Source organism: Molossus molossus, unplaced genomic scaffold (assembly GCF_014108415.1).
Source record: "Molossus molossus isolate mMolMol1 unplaced genomic scaffold, mMolMol1.p scaffold_m16_p_12, whole genome shotgun sequence".
Lineage (NCBI taxonomy): Eukaryota > Metazoa > Chordata > Mammalia > Chiroptera > Molossidae > Molossus > Molossus molossus.
The window spans coordinates 24,554,071-24,577,112 of record NW_023425347.1 but is presented as its reverse complement, the minus strand read 5'-3'; the positions used below and the strand labels follow the sequence as shown (position 1 = coordinate 24,577,112).

At 44.3% G+C, this 23,042-nt stretch overlaps 1 protein-coding gene across 8 annotated transcripts in view; it reads right to left on the bottom strand.

Moving 5' to 3' along the window:
* ATXN1 (ataxin 1) overlaps nt 1–23,042 on the bottom strand; it is a 393,782-nt gene that overhangs the window by 182,613 nt on the left and 188,127 nt on the right. For 6 of the 8 annotated variants that reach the window (XR_004959025.1, XR_004959022.1, XR_004959023.1 and 3 more), the window contains one exon: nt 6,204–6,264. The exons of 1 other annotated variant lie outside the window; for it this stretch is intronic. The gene's annotated coding sequence lies outside the window, so the exon portion shown is untranslated. Of the gene's footprint in view, nt 1–3,463; nt 3,498–4,165; nt 4,446–6,203; nt 6,265–23,042 lie in introns of those variants that run through there. One more of the 8 variants, XR_004959028.1, reaches the window with a different exon arrangement.

The following is a 23,042-nucleotide window of genomic DNA, read 5'->3' as shown; positions in this document are numbered from 1 at the left end:
ATGGTGGGGTAGTAAAATCAAAGCAGCCTGCATCCCCGAGGGTGTGTGGGGGACGGCTGCCCTGGAGGGACACTAGACCACAGCGGACACTGCATGAGTGAGAAATGAACTTCTGTTTTGTTAAGCCCGGTGAGCCTTTAGGGTTGGCTCTTTCTACAACATACGCCCATCCCATCCTGACTAATACAATCACTTTCATTTTCTCAAATACCACTGTTTGGCAATTAATCATGTGTCACAATGCCTTGTGACAGTGCTCATATATACTGTCCTTTATTTCTTTTAACTTTCTTAACTTTACCTGTCATCATGCCCCTTCAACGAGGCTGGCGCCTCTTGAATACAGAGCCATGGCTTATACTCTTGGGGCTTTCTTCTTCACCCTCATTCACATACCCCCACCTCCCAGTCCACCCCCCCTCCCCCCCAATTTAGGACTGAACCTTGCACACAACAACTGCTTAACTCATAATTGATGATTTAATACTTTCCTATTAGGACATAATTCCCAAAAAATAATGACAGTTACTTATTTTCATTAATCAATACCACTCTGCTAGTGTGGATAATTAGGAATTAAGTGCATTAGCTATAATAAGACCTTAGGGATTAGTCTGTGGATGGAAATTCAGTCATGGCCTCAGGATCCTATGTCAATCATGGGCAATAATAGGCTGGCTTGTTGATCATTTCTTACTCACTTAAGTTGATCCCAATGTCTGCGGCTCTACTTAGTGACAGAAGTCTGGGCTGCTAGGATTCTTATTCAATCATTCATCCATTTTACAGTCATTCTCTGAGAGTTAACAGAGAATGACAGTTATGATTCAGACAAGCTGTGAGACCAGAGGACCCCCGTCACCCTACCTGTAAAGGGAGAGTTCAGAATGTATTTTGTAAGGCTGCTGTGAGAATTATGCAAGTTAGTATATCTAAGATACTTATGAAGTTATTTTAAGTACAGTTTCCCTTGAACAAAACAGGTTTAAACTGCACAGAACCAGTTATACACAAATTTCTTTTCAATAAATACTGTAAATATATTTTCTCTTCCTTATGATTTTCTTAATAACGTTTTCTTTTCTCTAGCTTACTTTATTGTAAGAATGTAGTCTATAATACATATAACATACGAAGTATGTTAATGGACTGTTAATGTTATTGGTAAGGCTTCCGATCAACAGCAGACTATTAGTAGTTAAATTTTTGAGGAGTCAAAAGGTATGTGCAACTCTGGTCAGAGTGGCCCAGTGGGCTGGGTATTGTCCTGTACACCTGAAGGCCGCCAGTTTGATTCCCAGTCAGGGCACATGCCTGGGTTTCGGGCTCAATCCCCAGTGAGGGGTGTACAAGAGGCAGCTGATCAACGGTCACATCGATGTTTCTCTCTCTCTCTCCCTCTCCCTTCCTCTCTAAAATCAATAAAAACATATTTAAAAAAAAAAAGTTATGTGAAAATTTGACTGCAGGGGAGAGTCAGCATTGTCCAGGGGTTAACTGTACTAAGATACAGCAGTACCTGGCATACTCTAAGTACTTAGAATGCAATATTATTACACTACATGGCAGATATTAGAGAAAAAAAAAATGAATAAGAGGCTCTGCAGTTCCCAAGGAGTTTACAATCTCATAAGGATTATATATGAACAAGTAAGTGAACTGAAGTGTTACAGAGCCATAGCCTGAAACAGAGAGAATACACAAATTCACACACATGGCAGATACAAACATGCACACACACGCACGTGCAACAACTCGTAACTGGTGGGTTATAGACAAGAAGGTGCCGGGCTGAGAACTCTTATGATAAAAGTTTTTATACAATAAGAGCCTTCCCTCTCCCAACAGACACCTCAAAACTAAATTAGCAACCACTATCCTAACCTATCAAACCTGTCACCTTAATTAAAATCCTTCAAATCTCCTACTTAAGAGCTCCAAAGACACCGCGAGGCGTTTGACTGAAAAGTCTGGCTCAAATCGTATAATAAGGCACATTCACTAGAGTAGCGAGTACTGAGAAAAAAGAACCATTTCAGCGCCAGTGTGAAACGCTGGGCTCCACAGTTCATGGCTGGCAGCCACAGAGAGGAAGGTGGCGAGGTGTGCAGTCTTTAGATAGTCTCACTTTGTGATTTCATATCTGCATGTTTTTAAAAACCACACTAGAAAAAAAAAGAATTTTTAAAATCTTTTCTCTGAAGAATTTAAAAGCATTTTCAATATATTTACATACTGGCTTCACAACTTCCTTACGAGATAGGATGGGACTGCATCATTATCATAAAGACATATGGATGGCATGGTTGCTCTCGACAGGGCTAGTTCTGAGCAGTTGAGTTTTGCGTGTTTTTTTAAGATGAAAAATAAGATAGATAGTTCCTGTCCTTGAAGGCCTTTACTCTTTACCTAGAAAGACTGCTCAGGCTCCCAAAGCATTAGGTATCAAAAAGGAAATCCAAGTCCGGACAGTGAGGCTCAGTGGTTGAGCATCGAGCCATGCACCAAGAGGTCGCTGGTTCGATTCCCGGTCAGGGCACATGCCCAGGTTGTGGGCCTGATCTCCAGTGGGGGGCATGCGGGAGGCAGCCAATCGATGTTCTCTCTCATCAATGTTTCTATCCCTCTCTCCCTCTACCTTCCTCTCTATCTAAAATCAATAGAGGAGGCCCTGGCTGGTTTTGCTCAGTGGTTAGAGCATCGGCCCATGGACCAAAGAGTTGCGGGTTTGATTCTAGTCAAGGGCACGTACCTCGGTTGCATTTCATCCCCAGCCCTGATTGGGGCCATGTGGGAGGCAACCAGTAGATGTGTCTCTCTCATGTTGATGTTTCTCTCTCTCTCTCTCCTTCATTCCTTCCCTCCTGCTCTATTTGAAGATAAATGGAAGAATATCCTCTCGGGTGAGGATTAAAAAAATAATAATAAAATAAAGAAAGAAAAAAAAAGAAATCCAAGACAAGTGTCAAATAGATGACAAAGATTTTTTTAAAATGCTTCAGGAGATCGGGGGAGAAAAGCATCTGCTGAAATCAAGAGTGATTACAACGGTTTCATGGAGGATTTTACAAGTGAGTATAAAGTTAAAACCCCAACCACACAGGGAGCAGCGCGGTTAGAACGCACCCCTCAGGTAGAAGCCCCGGGAAGACGTGCAGCACGCAGTGTTTCTCTGTGCGCCCTGCGGTGCCCCGCACCGCCCTCTGCCCTGGTCGATGTGTCCCGAATCCCAGTAGCACCTTGAGCGGGTACTCTGTTTCCCTCGATGTCACTGTGCTCCGGCCCACTGCCCACATTCCAGGGAGCAGCTGGCTGCACTGGGCGGGAAGCGCTGAGCCCACCGCCGCCCTCCCAGAGCTGCTGGGGCAGGGACCATGGAAAGCACACTCTCCACCTACTCGATCAGGAAGGCAGGGAGGGTCTGCCAGCTCTGCCAGCACACTCAGGGGCCTGCGGAATTTACTACAGACATCGCCTTCTCCCTCACAGAGTCCCAGCTGGGTGGGGAAAGGAGGCAAGTGTTAATAGCAGGGACGGATAGTACCAATTACAAAGTGCACGTGCTCTGCAGGAGGGGAGGCAGGCCAGGATTAGGGGGAAACAGGCGTCAGGGCTGTGCTCCTCCTGCCCAGGGGACACTGCTGCCCCAGCCACTGCATTGTTTCTGGCTGCAGACACGTTGCTGTGGAACCCACACATGCCACGGCTACTTGGCCTCTAGCAAACACTCTCAGCGCTGGCAAGAGGTTTCCCTAGATTTCCCTTAAAGGGACACCCTTGATGGACAACAGCAGCACTGTCCCAGGACCCAGCCGGCTGCACCCCATGCAGTGGAGCCCGGCAGCTCGTGCTCCACAAGGTGTACACGAATGTGGCATATGGACATACATGGTCCAAACCCAGAGTCTAGGGACAAGCCTCAGAGCTGCTTTTTTAAGTGAGGAGCGCATGGCCTCGGTTTGTATTTAGTCATCCCCCCCCCCCCCCCCGCCGCCCCAACACACCAACCTGGAGAAGCAAAGAGTTTGGCATATTTTGGGAAGTAATTTGATGCCTCCTGACTGTCAACTTCAAACAATTTATGACCCCAGCAGAAAAGCAAAGCAGCCACAGGTGGCCAGCATCAGTCCAGGTGGCCTTACTTTACCCCTTTACCATTGCTCACCTCGGACCCCTCTCTCTCAGTTTATTCTTCGCTGAAAGAATGGGACAGGAGGCTTGGGACCCGGTACTTCCCACTTTCCTAAGGTCCTCAGCTGTCGTCTGTCTCAGTCGTATCAATCTCTTCATGCTACAGTTCCCCAGAGGAGAAGATCTCCACGTCCCACATCACACTGTGCTGTGCTCTGGGGATAAACCTTTTGGGCTTTCCTTGGATAAGAAGAGGAGATGGGAACCCTTAAATCCACATTTCTAATGAATGCGCATTCACGCATGCCAAGCATCTGGGGACAGGAGAAATCTATATTAGAGTCTTAAGCAGGCAATCCCTCAGTGAATCAGCAATCCGGACTCTCAACTCCATCCTGACAGTGGTAGAAAGCAGACCATCTTTATACACTAATAAGGAGATGCAGCAAGTTCCTTAAAAATAACTGAGGTTAGGGCAGAAGATAAGCCCTCATTCATTACGATAAAATGATTGAGTTCACAAGTGGGATAAAATAATGGACAGAGGCCCTCAGTACTACACTTACACCAGGGGGTAAGAGGAAATCGTTTAGAAATGAGTGCACTAGCCCTGGCTGGTTTGGCACAGCTGTTAGAGCGTCGGCCTGCAGACCAGAGAGTCCTGGGATCGGTTCCCGCTAAGGGCATGTACCTCGGTTGCAATTTGTTCCCAGCCCTGGTTGGGGTCGTGTGGGTGGCAACCACTCGATGTGTCTCTCTCACACTGATGTTTCTCTCTTTCTCTTCCTTCCTCTCTTCCTCCTACTCTATCTGAAGATAAATGCAAAAATGTCCTCGGGTGAGGATAAAAAAAAAAAGAAATGAGTGCACTAGCTCACCAACTTTAGAGACCATGGTCCAGAGCCAGATCGAGCAAGGGGTCCTCGAAAGAACTGCAAACAAGTCCACTTTCTGAGATTCCAGGGGAAAACCACATTCACACAGTTCTTTCCATCGCACCCCACATCTGATTGCTCGTGTGAAAAACAGTGTAGCTTTTTTTTTTTTAAATGAAGAAACGGTACTCCGAGAGTCTCTCTGACGGCAGGCCAAGTTTACACCATGCCATAAGAAACCTGCTGAGCCTTACTCTGCAGGTGCAGACCAGGCGGGGGTGTGCAGGTCTACAGTTGGCCGGGGCACACCTGCACCACGACCTCTAGATGCAATACAGATGTAGCTCCGAGTCTCCGCAGGTGATGCGGCATTGCAAACGCAGTGGTTTGGGAAGGGCGCAGAGGAAAATAGGCCCTCTCAGATGAGGTCCATCACAGACATGCCCTGGGTCTACCCATTTCCACCCACTTCTCCTGGTAGTAGCCAAGTAGAAAGTTAGACAGCAAAACAGCATCACTCCTGACACTTGCCTTAGCCTAAGGCTTACAGGGATGTTGTCATTAGTTTATTGGTATTAATTCAACTCGGTGTCCTCAGAAGCAATTGCGATTCTAAAGACAGTTCTCTGTGTGTATGTGTGTGTGTGGGGGGGGGGGGCTGGAGAATGGGGAGACCACGCAGCAGGGAGTCAAATGCCTCTCTCATGATCCCAGCTCTGCTGTTGTCTGAGAAGCCCTCAGACCAGGGACATCAAGCCCTCGGGGCCGCAGCAGCCACCTGTGCACAGATGAGCTCTCAGATCCCATCGAGTGCTCTGTCAAGCATTCATGAGACAACATCATGTGAACAAAACAAGTGGTTTCTCCTTGCCCACAGCCCTGTTCTCATGCACTGGTCACTGGAAAAAAGAAACTTCCTCTGCCGTCGTCTCTGCAGCGGGACGAGGTGAGAGCAGCCACAGTAGCAACTCCTAACAGGCAACACACGTGAACAGCAAAAGGAAGTGGCCGAAAAGTACCAGAGGGAATTTCTCCCTTTGGCGGGAGGTGGACGTGTGATGAGCAGAAAGAGCATCGTGGTTCCAAGCAGGAGGAAACTCTAGAGGTGTGTGCCGTCGGGCACTTTTTCTGAGAGCCCTGCACGATTGGGTAACATTTCGATGTGGATAGAAATAGATGAGTCATAGGATCACTCACCATATGAAAACAGCAGGTTGGTTTCTCTGCACCCAGGAAATGGACTAATTTCTTTGGAAAACTGGAAGAGAAAAAGATTTACACAACATTAAGTCCGTTCGGGAGCTCAGCACAGGTATGCAGGCCCAGAGAGAGTGAGAAATCCCAGCCCCGGGCACTCGGGCACTCACGGGGCGCACAGGGAATGTCTGAAGCACAGTGGATGCATAATGGTGTGGCCGACCACAAGAATTTTTTTAAAAAGGGCTTTGAGCCCTGGCCAGTTTGGCTCAGTGGTTGGAGCGTCGGCCTGCGGTCCGGAGAGACCCGGGTTCGGTTCCCGCTAAGGGCACGTGCCTCGGTTGCAGTTTGTCCCCGGCCCTGGTTGGTCGTGCGGGTGGCAGCCACTCGATGTGTTCCTTCGCATTGATGTTTCTCTCTCTCTCTCCCTTCCTCTCTCACTCTATCTGTACAAAAAATGGAAAAATGTCCTCGGGTGAGGATAAAAAAAAAAAAAAAAACCACATAAAAAGGGCTTTGAACAATTAATATGCAGAAAGCAATCGTATGTGTGATTCCTTTGTCATAAGAGATGTGAACTTTATGATGAAGGAATGTACATTGTGGTGGCTGAGAAATCAGTTTTTAAGTGAGTATTTTAAAGTGTCATCTGCACCCCCAGCATGCAGCTGACTGAAGACGTCTCGATAAGTAACCAGAGTACCCCACGACTGCACTTTGCCCTTTCCCAAATGGTCGCCCCACAGCTCCACACACCCCTGCTGAAGTCAATGACCCCACAGGGAGCCATAATTGGGCTCGGATGGGAATGTGGACTTGGCAGAGCGGCACTGGGGGCCACATATCAGGCTGGCTGTGTAATCCCAGGAGGAAGCTACGGTGTCTGAGATGAAGTGTGGGAAAGAACCGAGCTGATGTGCGTGTTGGAGGAGGAAGCCTGAAAGACAAAGGGAGATAAGGGAGCGACAGCACCAGACTGTGGAATTTACATCGCACAAGGAACCAAGCTCGAGATCCAAGTTTTAAAAAATTTCCAGACACTGCTGTAAAGACGCCTTTGCAGGTTTAGGAGGGGGCGTGAGGCAGAGCTAGTCTAGTTCCTGAGACAGGCAATTTTCACACGATTCCCGAGTATTTGGGATTAAACCTACGAGCTGTATGAAGGCCACTGCTTTTTCTGCCTTCCCCTAAAAGGAAGAGAGTGGTGTGGCCACTAGGGCGGGCTGGAGTCTCCTCCTCCTCCTCTGCACGCCCACTGGTGGCAGATTCTCAGACTCAGTTCCTCAGGATCGAAAGCACGCCTCCCGGTCCCAGAGAGAAGTCACCGGCTACACTCATACTATGCTAGGAGATGGGGGGGCTTCTGAGATGATGAGATTCTGCCTCTTGAGAACTTTACGCTCTAATGGAAAACACAACAGGGGAACAGCTCGGGAGGTGAAAGATGGTACGCGCTGGGAACCTTCTTTTTAAAGCAACACTTTATAATCCACTCACATACATTAACCTTTTCATCCTAACGGCAGACAAGATGTCTACAATAAGAATCATAAAGACCACAAGACTGATTTCGGAGTCAGACTTGACTCTGCATCGCAGCTCAGTCACATAACAGCTGTGTGATCCCGGTTACATAAACTCTCCACCCTGCCCTCCTTTGCATAATGGTAACAGTAACCCCACTTCATACAATGTTTCCAGTTCCCAGCGCAGTGCTTGGCACGTTGAAGTGACTTAGAGAAAGCTTTACTGCTATGTGACACAACATGTCTACATGTCTGCAATACCAGAGAAGGAAGACACAGGAGAGATTATTGTAATTCATAATTTATCAAAATGTTAGTACTTGTATTCTTTTTATCCCCACTCTTCCCCAAAGTAGTTAAGACAAATGAGAACAAAGTAAAACTGTATACTGTGAACAATTAGATAATACAGATAAAGGGGAAAACACCCAAATAATAAAAATCAAAAGTCCTACTAACAATTACTATGAATATTTTGGTTTACATGGCTGCAGGCTCTCTTCTACACTCAAACATACACAGTATATTAGACAGATACTTAAATAAGTAAAGTTATATGCATACATACAATTTATCCATAACATGCTATGATAGTATTCATATTGTTTTGCAGTCTGAAAACATTTTATTTGGTACAGCATAAATATCTTTTAGTATCAATACAGCTATCTACATCATAATTAAAGAACTGCAAGAGTATTGTGTGCTGAAAGAAGTAACAATTAAATATCTATTTGTTGAATTTACAAAACCTACCGAAGTGTCCCACATTTATGAGAAACGACTATATGTGAGGTAGCATGTGTTTTTTTTCCTTCTTCTATATTTTCCTCAAGGTTATGAAAGGCAGACAGCATATACGAGTTAACAACAAAGATTGTCTAGGTTTAAATGGGAGTAACTCAGAATACTAACTAGCACTTATACACAGGGAATAATATTACAAATGGCAATATTCTGTGACTTTCCAATATACCGAAAGGGACAAAATTTTAAAGACTAGGGCTAACGATGAGTAGAGATGCCTATTTCAAGGTTGAAATCCCAAGACTGAAGTGAAAGAAGTGTCCCTGTTTTCAGTCAATGATACAGGGAAAGTTAAACTGAAAACCAGAAATTCATGAGTGACTGTAAAAATCATAATCACATTATATGAACTTCAAAACCTAAAAAACCCCAGCACTTACCATATTTAGAAGATATTAAGAGTTGGAATATTTGTGCAGTTTCAATATTTCTAGTCTAATTTCCTTCTCAAAGAGAACGGCTGGTTTGGTGGCACACAGGGCACACAGTCTGCTGGAGCTGCAGACACTGCCTTGTCCTCGACAGAAAACCGTGCTATACCTTCAAACGTGACCGGGAGGCTGGGGGAGCGAACGTACCCTCACAATCAGCAAAGAGTGCGGAGCTTACTCCTCCTCCAGTTAAGAATGTAACTAACCTTTGTAAGTATTGCCAACCTGCTCCTACAAGCAGGCGGGCAGGAGGTGGGGGGATGGGCAGGAAGCAGCAGAGAAATGCCAAACCAGACACCAGCCAGAAAATCATAGAGAGCTCAAAAGTGGAGAAACAGTGCTCGCCCGTGTGGCTCAGTAGGTTGGGCATCGCCCCGGGCACTAAAGGGTTGCTGGTTCAATTCCAGGTGAGGGTGTGCAGGAGGCAGCCAATCAGTGTTATTCTCTCACATTGATGTTTCTCTCTCTCCAGTTCCCTTCCTCTTTCTCACTCTAAAAATCACTAAACCATTCTTTTTTTTAAAAAAGTATGATTTTAGTGTGTGTGTGTGTGTGTGTGTGTGTGTGTGTGTGTGTGTGTGTTTAGAGACAGAGGAAGGGAGAGAGAGACAGAAACACTGATGTGAGAGAGAAACATCGATCGGCTGCCTCCTGCACGCCCCCTACTGAGGATCAAGCCTGCAACCTGGGCATGTACCCAGGGAATCAAACCAGGACCTCTCAATCCATGGGATAACACTCAATCCACTGAGACACAACCGCCAGGCAATAAACTATTCTTTAAAAAAAAGAAGTGGAGAAACGAAGTAGCAAAATATAGAGTTTGATTTCTGGAACCAGAATGTACAATGAATGAACAGACGAGAGAACCTCTGCATGCTACCTCCCAACAAAAGTTCATCCCTTGTCCAGTTTATGCAATTTTTAGGGGGGGGGGGCATGACAACTTTTCATGGAGTTCATGTTCTTAGAAGCGACTTATACTGTTCTATTTGACCATGGGAAGTAGAATCAACATTGAGAGATAAGAACACAGACCTTAAATTTCAGCATCAGATGGAATCAGAAAAAGCATCTCTTCGACAACTCATACTAGGGACTTCACATGGAATATGGAATGAGCTACTCTTTATACATCTCTTTGGATGGTAAAATTAAGAAGCCAGTGAGATGGTCCTAAATCTCAAAAGGAACTTATAGGAACAGAGTTTTTGCTTTGCTTAACTCTCTCTTGTGGTCACTGCTTTCTCCATTGTGTGCTATGTAATGTCTCTGTTATGCAGTCAAAGCTAAATGATGCACATCCTTCAATTTGCTTTCAAAGGGACCTTCATCCATGGAATGGCTCAGAACACGTTCTGCATAGACCTAGCTATCAAAATTGTGGTTTAGATTCTAACATCCTCATCCAATTGTGTGTCTCTGGTAAATATGACCTGGCCCGGAAAACGGTCATGACACTATATATTCCACACTTACAATATATTTTTTAACTACAGACTTCGGAGAATTTTGTCTTGCCATTATAGTGTCATCCTGAGTAAGCACTGGATTCCTTATTATTAACTACTATTATGTACTGAGTGGCTATTTTGTGCCAAGGTTTTATCTATTATCTCTAATACTCACAAAATCTCTGTAAAATAGGTTCTATTAGCCCCATTGTACAGATAACAAAAACAAGGTTCAAGGCAAGTAACCTACTCAAGGTCACACACCCAATAAGTGACAAAGCATAAATTCAAAGCTAGGTTTGTCTGGGATTCATGGCCAAAGAGAAAAGAGATGAGCATCATTGCAACATACATGTTGACTTTTTTTTTTTTTTTTTATCCTCACCCGAGGATATTTTTCCATTTTTTGTACAGATAGAGTGGGAGGGAGAGAGAGGAAGGGAGAGAGAGAGAGAAAAATCTACGTGAAGGGACACATCGAGTGGCTGCCACCCGCACAACCAACCAGGGCCGGGGACAAACTGCAACCGAAGTACGTGCCCTTAGCGGGAACCGAACCTGGGTCTCTCCGGACCACAGGCCGACGTTCTAACCGATGAGCCAAACTGGCCAGGGCTACATGTTGACTTTTATACGAAAGCCACGGTATGTAGGATTCTGTCAAACACAAAAGATAAGCACTTGCTTTCTCTCAATAATCAGGTATTACTTTTTCAGATCATTTTTTAGGTAGCAAGCAAGGATGCTAGAATAAAGTCACCCATGGCATTCAGTAGTAAGTTGTGCTGTAGTTGGCCAACAGGTGCTGGACAAGCATTCTTCAGGCAGAACAGCAGGACCAAAGTGCTGACAGTTGCAGCGACACAAAATGTAGCCTTGGCAAGTCGGTCTAACAATTACTTTGCATCATTCTGATTATGAGCCACAAGCATGCAATCAACAGCACAGAGACGATCTTAAATGATCTCCATCAGCATTTTACTTTAGTGATCAAAGCGTGGCAGATGGAACACATTCTCATCTGACCTAAACACAATGTTAATGACCCAAACATAAAGAATGTGCAGCAACAATAGCGGAACAGAGACTGGCCTTGCTGAGAGGCCACTGGTTATGAGAGTTGCATTTTATTACCTCTGAGTAAATAAATAATATTCATGTGTTTCTTATCTGATAAATTTATCCACAGTCTCACTCAATTTAAAGACTTTAGTAAGTTTACAATTCCCCAGACTTAATACTGCCTGTTGTGCAATTCTCCACAAAGAGCAATTTTTATATTTGATGACAAATTTTTGTGGGTTGCATCTCCCCCACTAAATTGTGGCCTAGCTCCAAAAGCATGAAGTTTATACCATGTATCTCTGTATTCCCAACACCTAGCCCAGTGCCTGGCATACTTAGTAGACATGCAAAATATGCAGAAGTGAATGATTCTCACTGGACCATTAATAAGAAGGCCTGCTTACTAAGTGCACAGATGACCCTGAGCTATTCTGAGAAGTCACTCATACTTCCAAGGGCAATGTCTGAATTCTAAAACTTGTTTATAAATTGAAGTGATAGTTGCAAATATATACCATAAAATTCAGCAGAGACCTGTTCTTAGGGAGTAAAAACACAAATATAAAAATCAGGAAATACCACCACATGTTAACTGAAGAAAATCATTTGCAAAGGACTCTCACCAAACTACTTTCAACATTAAAGGCTATAACTGCAGGGGAGGTAGTATTCTGGGAAGAGTTGCCAAGGAAAGTAATTAAATAGGTTGGAGAATCAGATCTGGAAGAAAATTCTAATTATTAGATTATAGGAGAAAAAAAGAAAGAGGTTAACTTTCCTTCTCTAAAAGTACAGATGAAGGGCTACAACGTTTTAAATATATAGGCACTCTTACAACCAATGCCTATCACTTCACTAACAAATTTCAGTTCAGGAAGTAAGGTTCTATGTAATGGATTCTATTAAAATTCTATTTCTCCTTTAGATAAATATTATATCTGTAACAAAATGCAACATCTCACCAGTTTCATACATGATTGGGATCCTATTTGGATTGCATCAAATGACTACCCTACCACTCTATGGAAGAAAACATCTTCAGACAGCTGTCACTCCTGGCTTTATGATTTTGTATGCGTGCGTGCGTGCGTGTCTCGGATTTTCAATGATATCAAAGGGCATTATATATATTTTAAAGTCAATGTTTAATATGCTCAAATTGCCAAACACACCATATAAACTCCTCAAAGACAGTGTCTCTATAGACCTTCATGATTCTTTTAGCAGTTAGCATGTTCATTATATGAATGGTCAAAAGCATGAACAGAAGACAGAGCAAAATCAGCAAACCAACAGTATTTCAAAATTCCAAAACTAGCAATCACTGCCTTAGCAAAGCTGCACCTCCAGCGTGGAGGGAGGGGGGAGAGGAGCAGGATGCTATTTTTAGAGAGAAGGCAGAAAGCTTTCTGTGCCCTACACTTTAGGGCCACGTCCCTGCAGTATAACTCTTCTCTCTGCAACTAAAGATCAGAGCTACTTCCCCAAAGTTCAGCACAGATAGGAAAAATCATAGGGGAAAGGGGAGATTAGATGCTGAGACTTTAAAAAGTGATGCCTGTGTAGAAACACTGCAGTCACGTCTGGCACCGGCGATCTGGATGCACGAGCTATTGTCCCAACGAAGCAACAAAGGCTTCACAACACAGTTCCGGACACAATGTGGAGTTCAGTAAATACTTAAAAGCCATAATATCTTATAGCTATGTGAGCTTTATAGTTTTCAAAGTGCTCAAGTGTAGTGTGACCAGTCAGCCGTCCACAGCACAATGTTATTTGTAATTTTAAAAACGGTATCTCTTAATTGTCTGGAATAGCCAGAGGCTGGCAAACTTTTTCAGTAAAGGGCCAGAGAGCACATATGTTAGGCTTTTTCACTCAGCTCTGCCGTTGGAGCACAAAAACAGCCATGACAATACTACACAAATGGACGCGGCTGTGTGTGAATAAAACTTTCTCTGCAAAAAGAGTGGGGGACGGGATATGGGCCACGGGTCAGCGTTTGTCAGTCTTTGGTCTAGAACTTCATTATACGGTTGACTCTTGAACAACATGAGTTTGAACTCAAGCATTCCACTCATACACAGAATTTTTAAAATAAATATGTACAATACTATACATGTGTTTTCTTTATGAGTTTTTAAATAACATTTCCTTTTCCCTGGCTTACTTTATTGTGAGAACAGAGTATATAATACATATAATACAAAATAAGTGTTAATTGACTGTTTATGTTACTGATAAGTCAACATGGGCTATTATTAGTAGTTAACTTGTCAGGGAATAAAAAGTTATATGCAGATTTTCCCCTGGGCAGGGGGTCAGCACCCCTGACGCCCAACTTGTTCAAGGGTCAAATGTACTGGGGATTTTTTTTTTCAATCCTCACCTGAGGATACTTTTCCATTTATCTTCAGATAGAGTGGGAGGGAGGGGGAGAGAGAAAAACATCAACGTGAGAGGGACACATCAACTGGTTTCCTCCCTCATGATCCCAACCAGGGCTGGGGACGAACAGCAACTAAAGTACATTTCCTTGACCAGAATCAAACCCGTGACTGAGCCAAACCGGCCAGGGAAATGTACTGGGAAATTTTAAGACACAATCTCTGCTTCCTACTTCCACCCAAAAGAGACTATATTTTTCCTTAGTAAAAAGTTAGATGACAATATCACACAGCATCCAAAGGCAGTGAATGGCTTACTTCTACAGCATCCATCCACTATTAAACTTCCTTTACAATAAGCAACAAGGGCAAATCTTTCAGTGCCAGGTGATGTTTCCCAGAGTGGCAAGTCGCTGTGCATTCATCTCTGTATTACAGGTGTGCAAAAATGGTCCCACAGAACCCAACAAATGCTCAATAGCCTCTTGTACTACTATATTATCCAGGCAAGCAAGAAAACCCCTGTGTGACAAAAACACAACACCTGATTAACATGGGCAAAGGATTGTCTTTCTCCAAAGATATACAAATGGCCAAAAAGCACATGAAAAAAATGCTTAACGTCACTAATCATTAGCAAAATACAAAAAAAAAACCGCACCCTTAGCATGGTTATTATAAACAACAACAAAATTTTTTTTAAAACCCATCAAATAACACACGTTGGACAGAATGTGGAGTAAATGCAACTCTTGCACATTGTTGCTGGGACTATAAAATGGTGCAACTATTATGGAAAATGGTATGGAGGTCCCTCAAAAAATTAAAAATAGAGTAACCATCTGATCCAGCAATTCCACTTCTAGGTATACAACCAAAAGAAATGGAAGCAGGGACTTGAACAGATATTTGTAAACCCATGTTCATAGCAGCATTATTATCAACAACCAGAAGGTGGAGGCAACCCAAGTGTGAATAAACAAAATATGATATATACATGCAATGGAATATTATTTAGCCATAAAAAGGAAGAAAATTCTGACATATGCTACAATATGGATTAACCTTGAGGACAGTATGCTGAGTGAAATAAGCCAGTCACAAGAGGACAAATACTACATGATTCCACTCATAAGAGGTACCCAGAGTAGTCAAATGCACACATAGAGACAGAAAGTAGAACGGTGGTTGCCAGGGGCTGGGGAGAGGGGCAATGGAAAGTTATTGTGTAATATATATTAAGTTTCAGTTTAAGATGAAAGCATTCTGGAGATGGATGATGGTGATGATTACACAACAATGTGAATGTGCTGAATGTCAGTGAACTGCATACACTTAAGAATAGTAAATTTTATGTCATATATACGTTACTGCAATCTAAAGAAAAGTAGACTTCTGGTCACCTGGCTCTCCAGGGGGGCAGTTCAGGTGATCTGTTTGGACCAGTATGTCCAAGCCAGTGGTGCCTGAGAGGGCTGGCCTACGAGAGGCAGCTGAGGAACGGCACCCTGGCGGAAGGTTCCAGGAAATCAGCTAACAATCGAGAGCCTCCACATTGAGCAATCCTTCAGACTAAAGGAGAATAGGAGGGCTCCAGTGATTCGGACTCAGTGCTGCATCTCAGATTTGTGATATGGCCAGAATGCCTCTCATATTCTTTTCTGAGTGCTACAACCTCGGGGTTTCAATTTGAAAGAGGATCAAGAGTAAAGCCAACGGCAGGTAGGAACACAGTTAGGAAAGTTTACCAGTCCTGATGGGGGGACAGAGGAAAGGGCACAGAATGACAGTGAAAACTCACAACCTTTCTCTCTCTAACCCTGCTGTCCTTGCTCACCCGTGTGGTCACTTTTAGTTGACTCTCTTGAAACATAACTCCTCTGAGTCTAATTCTGCCTAACACTTAATACCAAATACCATGCACAAGAGGTGACCTCATGAAAACTGTCCCTTTGCTTAGCACTATTCCATGGATTACTCAGGTATCACCCTTACAAAAGTCAAGCTACTATAGGGCTTCATTACCCACTACAAGCAGAATGATGCTGAGTCATGGTTTCTCACCTGAAGGAAAATGAGACCATTTTCCCTATATTCTTGATAAGAAAGAGAAAGATGCCTACCTCTAAGCCAACCCAACCAAGACAGAGGATGAAAGGCCTATGGCCATGTTGCTTATGACACTAAAGACCACCCTCAGATGATGACAGATCTTCTCTGACAGGCAAAACAAGGTAGAAGATTGGGTCATACGTTTGCAACTGACTTACACCGCATGGCCATTTAAGGGACCCAAATATCCTACTTAGCTACAACATTTTCCGGCTGTCTGAGTTTTAACCAATATGTAGTAAAATGCTATTTTTGTTCAAGGGCACACATCTCATTGCAACCTTTTTTTTTTTTTTTTTTTTCTAACACTTTTTGTCAGAGAATCCAAAGCACTAAAGGAATGTTTATGGGCAAAACTGTTAGAGGAAAAACAAACTCAGAGTGAGGGTATGCACCAGACTTTCAGGAAGCTAAAGCCAGCGGTGAGCAAGGAAGCGTTCAGTACCCCGCTGGGGAGAGGGGAGTAGGATTTGTAGCGTTTGCCGAGTTCTTCAGTGTAGACACTCCACCGTGGCCGACTTCAAGTTGGCAACATGATGCCAACTTGTTCTCAAAAGTTCCGAAAAGTTAACAACTGGCTCGCGGAAGCCAGAGCAAGTTGGTGAAAGCCCATTTCCCTCATCCCACCAAGATCAACAGACCCAGCTTCATGTTTAAAATAAACCCCAAAAGCTGAACTCTTTTATTAATTTCAGGCTTCTTCTTATATTCTAACAGGCACCTGTTCATCCTTCTACACCTTTCCTTCTAGTCTCCTCATCTGACATAAACCCAGCTTAAGTCCAATCTTACATAAGCAGCACTCTCCAGACGCTCTTAGATTGCCCCGTCCTATCTCTAGTCTGGTTTCTCCAGCACATATATATCACATCAATGTGCCCTCACTGCATTCTAGAGGGGTGGGCGAAGGAAGTTCTCACAGCACTGAGCACAGCACAGAGTTTCACCTGAGCTCACTGAATCGCTGACTTGACCGGCCGGGCCGACTTCTGTCCAGTCAGCTCCAGGGAGCCAGGCTCATCAGCGAGGACCAGGGCAGCGGCCAACCGGGATGTGCAGTATGGAGGGTGCCCAAGGGAGCTCCCACTTCCGCAGCAGTAAAGGACAGAACGAATATGTGTTGAGCGTGAAGTTTCTGTAAGCCCCAGTGCCCAGGTCGTGGTTTCTAACACCATTCCCCAATACAAAGAAGCAAGGCTCCTTGGAGAAACTGCTGGTGCTAAGATTGGGCAGGGGATATTCAAGATGAGCATGAAGGAAATGATCGAAAACAAAACAAAACAAAAACACGATGATGGGCCATCTCAAAAGAAAATAGGAGGCAATATTCCTAATATTCCTAAAAGAGCAACCAATGGCCAAAACTGGAACAATCTGAGAAACAAAGCAAGTAACATAGTACTGGAGAATTAAAGTATAAAGTAAATATGCATGAGTTTCTACTGATATAAAGAAATGACTGTATAAATAAAGAAGTGGAGAAACAGACAAATGTTGTGTGCAGAATTCTGAATAATTCGTGTGACACACCACCCTCACGGAGGGAGAACTCAGCTCCCACCCCTTGGCTGTGGGTTTCCTCCAGAGTGCGCTATGGGGACGAGAGGGGCGCCCTGCGTGTGAAAGGGGTACCTTTACAGTGCAGAAACCTGATAAACGCTGCCTGAGCCAGGGGATCAAAGTCAAGATCAACAGTGATAAGTCACGTTGACAGCTTGAGTCTTTGATATATTATGATGTGATGAAAATGGCAATTTACCCATTTGAGGACTAATGACCAGTCATTTTGTAGCATGTCCCTCAATTGAGGCTTTTCTAATCATAACTAAAACACCGGGAAATCCCCCACTGAGGGACATGTCACAAAATGCCTGAGCAGCACTCTTCAGAATTGTCAAGGTCATCAAAAACAAGTCACATTCTACAGGAGCCTAAGGAGACATGGTAACTAAATGTAATGTGGTGTCCTGGATGGGATCCTGAAACAGAAAAGGGATATCAGGTAAAAACTAAGGAAATCTGAGTAAAGTAGGAACTGCAGTCGATAATAATAATAATAAAATTCTGCCAGGTCCTCTGTTAAGTGACTTACTTCTATTATTTTGCCTAATCTCCCCAATGGTGAAAGATGGTTTCATTCCCATTTTACAGAGGAGGACAACAAAGATACAACTATTTTGTCCAAATAACAGAGTTAATAATTGGTCAAATCCAAGTTGAAACTATGTTGAATTGTTCTAAGAGCTTTAGAAGTTTTAACTCATGAATCTTCACAACAACTGAATAAAGCAAATAGCACTACCAGGATTTCCCTTCCAGGTGAGGAAGCTGAAGCACAGAGAGGCTAGGTAGGTTTCTCAGGGCTGCCCAGCTGGTAAAATAATTGATAACAGTAATAATAATCAACTTTGTAGAATACTTACTATGTGTCAATTAGTTTACAAATATTAACTCATTTAGTCCTCCCAACATCCCAATGAGATAGGTTCTATTATTATCCCCATTAGGGAGAGAGGACCACTGAGGCACAGGGAGGTTAAATGAGGTGGGTATGTGGATGTTAACTGTATAAATCTTTCAACTTCTCTGTGTGTTTGAAATTTTTCATAATAAAATGTTGAGAAAAGTCACAACGCTGCATGGTCATCATAAAATGGTTTCTCAGAAACTGTTTATTTAACCCAAGTATATATCTGATTATTTTTTGGCAACTCATTTTTAAAAAATAGTTTCCTGATTTCTCCTTTTAGCCTCTTTTACAGAAAATTTCTCCCCTTAGGAGTGAAAGACAGCACTTTTGCCAATGTGCTACAATTAGGCTATTAAGCAATAAACATGAGGCCAATGTTATTAATCAGCAAGAAGCCATATAGGACATGCGCTCTGGACTTTGCAGACCGCTACATTCCACATGGACCCTCCAATCATTCTGGTGGTTTGGATGGATTTCAACACGTGTTCTTGTCACAGATCGAAAGTACATCATTACTGGTCCAGTCAATAAATATCTTAGGTAAATCATGCATTTATAAGACACCTACTTCTTTTAGGACCTTTTTGTTTATTTGTTATAAAGTTTTTCTTGACACAGAAGTTCATTAGGATTTAGGAAAAGGGTGCCTCGATCTGATACCAGATTGTTACCTTTTATGAAAGTTAAAATCATTCCAGGTCATGTTAGGTACACGTCATCCTGTGTTTGGAGGCTGACAAGTCCATTAGCACTGGCAAATGCTGACGCTGTCCAGAGCATCTCCCTGCCATCCTACCCTGCAAACCCACGGCCTTGCCAACTGCCACAGGAAAGCTGTTTCTATGCTGCCAAGTGATGCCCCCAAGGGCTAGAGCCAGCTCTCTGCTTCCCCTCCGAAGGGCTCTCGTGCATGAGTAGCTGTGTATTACCGGAAATGAATTCCGATCAGAATATCACCATGGTACAGGCACAGAGACTTCTGCCTGGGAGGAAGTCTCACCTCTCAGGAGTGCTGTCTAGTCTCCCAGCCTGATCATGGTGAGCTTAATGGCAACTTGCCAGATGAGTACATTGGAGAAAGCCTTTGAAATAACAAAATCCCTTCTACCTGCCCAAGAAATACGCCCACCGGGGACAGGAATTCCCTTTATCCCTGTACCTCCCAGACCCTGACTCCCTCTGACATTTGGAGACGATAAGTGAACAGGGTACTAATTCTGGAGCCAATGCTTGGATTCAAATGACTTTGAATTAATGACTTAAACTTCATTGCTCTCATATACAAAATTGGCATAATAATGGTTCTAACGATTAAAGGTTACTACTTTAAAAAGCACTGAAACCAGTATTGGCACATAGGAAGTATGATGTATGCATTTGCAATCATGGTCAAGTATCAGAACAGCAGCTGCCCCCCAATGATTCCCAAATACCTATTCCACCAACCCTCTTCCCAGTGCCCTTCATCTGCTCACCCAGGCGAAGTCTGTCATTTCAGACCCGTACCTATTCCAATGTGATACGGCCTGGTCAGCAACAGCAGGGATGCTGGCAGACCCAACTCTAAGTGTACAGCCAACTATACGTTCATTTCTTTCTTAACAAGGGCTTTTCGAATGCAGATTCTATCATCATGCTTAATTCCTCTCTTCTCTTGTATTAGAAATCTCCTCTTTAGCTCTGTCCCACCCCACTGCTGAGTTTTACAAAAGAAAAGGAAAGCATTCTAGCCAACCAGCTCAGAGGCCTAGGTATTTTGTGTGAATTTCACCCTGATGATATTACACACTGTCACGGCAGTTTAACAGAAAAGTGGAATCTAATAAGAAAAGATAAGAGAGGAGGCACAGATAAAGGGACTCTTGAAAATCAGCCCCAACAGTCTACCCAAGGCCTGGGCTGGGGGAAGGTTAAAGCCTATTACTATAGACTGCCTTTCACCAAGGCAGGCAACCGAATTCAGTTACTTCTTTAAAACTATTAGCCACCTTTACACCAATTTACCTTTACACAAGGACATTCTGTAACCAGGGATCCACCTATGCGGCTTAGTCATTCAATCGACCTCAAGGTCACAGACAGGAGTAACACGATGAGAATGACCTCATGCACCCACTATAGAACCTGTATATCGCTGATCAATACAGGAGGCCTCTGCACATCATCGACAAAGCCTTCTCAAGGGAGCATCCTGCATACATCAGAAACAAATTACACCCTTAAAGGCAGATGACACGCGGAACACGGAAAGATCCCTTCTGCAAAGCAAAGCCTTTGTTTGGAAAAAGAAAAGAGAAGAGAATCCTTGCAACAGAAGCCGAGCACTGTCTGGCACTCTCTCGGACGAGACGCTTTCTGGCCCTTCCGCTCAAACACAGAGGCATCTCCTGGACTCACAAGGCACTGCTGAGATGGTCGATGCCGAGAACAGTAGCAAACACTGGAGAGTGGTTACTGTGTACTGGTCTCGTTCTAATTAATGTAGGAATCTTAACTCATTTAGCCCTCCCAACAACCCAATGAGCTACATTCTGCTACTGTCCCCACTGTACCTAAGGGAACACTGAGGCACAAGGAAGGTAAGGAAGGTGCTTGACACTGCACAGGTAAGTGAATGGAGGGGGAATTCAAACCCAGCAGGTAGGCTCCAGGGTCACTATATCAAACTGTCTGGTTAACAACGACAACAGCAACAATTTCCCCTTGTGGTTTTCGCACATGCTTTATTCCTCTTCTCTGAATAACCTTCCCACATATTTACTTAGGAATTTCTCTCCCAACAGGGCCTTCCCAAGGGAGGTGTTCAATACATGTTTGTGGAATGAAGGCATGAATAATTGACTCTAATTAATCCTTCGATCATTCTGTGAGACAGACTAAGAACATATGGTTAACCTTGTTTCCGACTAAGGAAAATGAGGTTCACGGAAATCAGATGACTTATCTAAGGTCATATTGCTTTGAAAATAAGCTCTTCCATGACTTACCAATGGTTTCTACATTTTTTAAAGCATGGAACACTTTTAATAGAACACAACATCTTTTATGTAACTTCCGAATATAACAGCAGTAAAGGAGGAGCTGCTCTGGCGGAGAGAGGCTGAGTCCAGCCCAGGCCCCGGGTTTCTCCGGAGCCCGCAGGGCTGAGAACACAGACAGAATCCCTGCGGCACCACCAGAGCCGCCAGGACCCCGACCAGGGCAAAGCCGGAGCGCAGAGGGGACTCGGCCTCAGGCCCACAGATCTACTGACCCCTGGAAGGGGAACAGGACAGCATTCCTTCTCCCTGTAATGACCAGGACTCTGGCTTCTCCCTCTCAGGAGAGGTGGGACTCAGAGACCCCAGTTCTTAGCCTCCTTTTCTCGGGCACCTCTTTCTGTTTCTTTATTTGGAGCTGTTCTGTATCGGTTCCTTTTTCAGCCCTGGGGGTTTCCCCTCCCAAGAACTGGAAAGGGGACAACCTCTGGTGACCTACTTTTTCATCACCAAGAGGAGCAGGAGAGGGCAAAGTGGGCTCAGGGGTGCCGCAGGCCGCTCCCTCGGACTGAACACATCTGGCCGAATCCCAAATCCCTCAGAGTGGCAGGCTCCACTCCACCACGGTGGAAAAGTCGGTCAGGGAGAGGGAACAATTTGCTAGAACAGTGCTGTGGCTGGACCTGCACCCTGCCATGCAGATCTCAGCTGGCAGAAGGCCCTGGGTATTTCAGAACAGAATGTCAGAGCGGGGTGCCTCCAGGAGCCTCCAGTCTAGTTTCCCCATTCAAAGGACGGAAACTTCGCCCCCACAAGGTGACTTGATCAAAGTCACACATTTGCATGGCTGACACTAAGGACTGCTGACCTCCTGGCCCTGAGCAGCCAGTCCTCTAAGGAGGAGAAGCAGATGTGAACCGCAGAATGGACCCGAAGGACCTCGCCATGTCAAATGATGCAAGACAGTAACATGCCCAGGTTCTGACTGAACTCACATGCACATCCATGTAAAGCCCTTTATTAAGATGTTCGGGGGGGGAAATCCACTACCTGGAATGACCTGAAGGCTGGTCAAGTGCTCTAAGGCCCTGTAATGCAAAGTGCAATACTGACAGACATTTTTAAAAAGGACAACCTTTCCCCCACTGCCCAAGGTGCTCTAGAATAACTAGCAGGTGATCTGGGAGGGGCAGGAGATGCACTCGGGCTTCCAGTGGGCTCCTGCTTCTGCTCCAGCGTCAGACGCAGCCACACGATCATTAGCATTCCCAATTTGCACTCACTCCAGATGAGATGTCATCACTGCATCCTATTTATTCATTCCTTAATATAAACCTAAATTGCTCTCTTCAAATAGCAGAGAGCACTGTGCTTCTGCAAGGGGAAAGAGAGATGATCGCCGTAAGAGATGTACACCCTTTCCAACTTCTCTCCTGCCCCTACACTCAGCCCTACCTTGGCTCCGCCCAGGACTCAGAAAACGCGGCTTTTCCCACCATGGCTCTTGGCGGAGGGAAAACATCGTAGCTCTCAACACCCTCAAATGTTGCAGGAGCCCCTAGTAAATCCTGTTCTAGGGGAGCCCAAGGGCCTTCACAGCTGCCAG